Genomic DNA, 2,361 nt, shown 5'->3' on the forward strand with positions numbered 1-2,361 from the left:
CTCGGCTCCGCTGCAGGCCCCGGCTCCTCCCCGGCCTCGGCGCCGCGCTCCGCGCCCCTCCCCCTCCCGCCGCCGCGGCCGCCGCCTCCCGGCGCGGGTTAAGGAGGAGCGCGGATCCCCGCAGCCCGCGGGTTGCCGGCCCTAGGCTCCCGGGCACTACAGGTGCCAGCGTCCACGCTAACGGCCACACAGACCTCCCATTGTACTATGATCTCCTCCTAGATGAGCATTCCCGGTTTTCTCAGAAACGTCTTTGATGGCTTCTCTTTCTCTTCCAGACAGCTTATGAAGGGTTATGGAGACTAGCGTGAAGTTAAAGTTTACTCTTTATCCTGGAGGTCAGTGGTTGCTTCTTGGGTCAGTGGATGTATAAAAGCATAGACGAGCTTGTAGAGAAATAAGCATCGGGAGATGGAGTCTTGTGTTAGTTCTGGCTCCGTTAACTTGTGCAAGGCCCTTGTTTCTGGAGTCATAGTCACCCAGGAGGGGACTTGGATACTCTGACCTGCCTACTAATATGGATGTCGCAGTCACCAACGGAAACGATTTGTATGGAGATGCTCTTTAAAGCCGTACATATACAAGGGGTGCAAAGTATGGTGGTTATTTCCCTTGACGTGCCTATAAATTATCATTTTTGACCTTTGTGCTAAAATCAAGCCACATTTCTAGAGAACATCTTATCCTGAGTGCCACAGGAGGGACAGAATGTTCTCTCAGCACATCCTTCTACTCCTTACAGAATAATCTCTGTCCTGGGACAGGAAATAGCAGCAGGGTAGCCTATCTCTTATACCCGTCCAGTCACACACACTATTCCAGGCCAGACTCTTACATATTCAGCCTCTCTGTCTTACTTTTCTCCAATATATGTGTTCTAATATAAAATGATAAGGCAAAAAATTGCTTATTTGATAATTGAATTACTCAAAAAAATTAGTTTGATAACTACCTTTAGATAGTCATACCATTTGTTTTCTGGCTAAATATATGCTACTACATTAAGTTCTGTGTACATACAATTACATCACATGTACAATGTGCAGGCACTAAACCTTCACACTTCTGCATGCGTTAACACTTTTGATTCTAATAGCAATCCCGTATAGCACTGTAATTGTGTCTTGTAGTGTGTAACTATGGGGCAGTGGTGCACGTCTTTAATCCTGGTACTCCAGAGGCAGAGGCAGGCAGATCTCTGTGAGTTTGAGACCTGCCTGGTCTACAAGAGCTAGCTCCAGGACGGGCTCCAAAGCTACAGAGAAACACTGTCTCGTGGGAGAAAAAAAAAAGAGTGTAACTATGGCTGGGAGATACTGTCTGTGTCTGAGTTCACATAATTCACACCATGACGTAATTAGAACTGTTTTAAGTCAGGCGTTAAATGCAAATGGCCCCAGAACCCCTAGTACATCATTGGCTTGAATGGTGAAAACATAAGCCATTCTCGAATTGCCAGGAGTGAAGCCCAGTGAAGCCGTTTCCCTCCCCACACTCCAGTGTCCAGTTTAGGGATGCATTTCCTCCAGCGTGGGGGCACTCCTTGTGCTCACAGAGGAGGATCTGGAGTTCAAGGCCAACTAGACTCCTGAGACCCTGTCTTTAAAAAGGAAGGAGGAAGCGACAGGGAAAGCTCAGTTGGTAGAGTATTTGCCTTGCAAGCACGAGGCCCTGGGCTCCGTTCCTAGGACCATGGAAGCACAAGCCCTATATGGTGGCAAGTCCAGTACTGGGGAGAAGGAACCAGGAAGATCAGGAGTTCAAGGCCAGCCTATAAACTACTAGTCAGTTGGGGGATGGGGAGGTTGTTGTAAGACAGGTAGCCCAGGCTGGCCTCAAACTGGCTAAGTAGAGGCAAAAGCAGAGGGATCTCTGAGTTTGAGGCCGGCCTGGTCTACAGAGTGGAGTTCCAGGACAGAGAAACATTGTCTCAAAAAAAAAAAAAAAAAAAAAATTAAGCTTCTGATCCTGGTCTGTTGGCTCAGCAGTTAAGAGCACCTGCTCTTCAGAGGACCCAGGTTCAATTCCCAGCACCTGCATAAGGCACTCGTAACCATCTATAATGCCAGTCCCGGGGGAACTAATGTCCTCTCTGACCTTCATAGTTACAAGGCACACAGGCAACACATATACATGCAGACAAAAAAATGTTTAAACTTCTAATCCTCCTGCCTCCACCTGCCCACGTGCTGGGATTACAGGCCTGTGGGCACAGTTGCTCTGGTGGTGGTGGTTTTGTTTCAAGATAACTTTTTTATTTATATTTTATTTTTTAAATTATGTATCTGTATGTGGGGTGCAGGTGTTCTTGGAGGTCAGAACTGGAGTGGTGGTGATTGTGAGATGCCTGGTTATGGTTGC

This window comes from Arvicola amphibius, chromosome 2 (assembly GCF_903992535.2).
Source record: "Arvicola amphibius chromosome 2, mArvAmp1.2, whole genome shotgun sequence".
NCBI lineage: Eukaryota > Metazoa > Chordata > Mammalia > Rodentia > Cricetidae > Arvicola > Arvicola amphibius.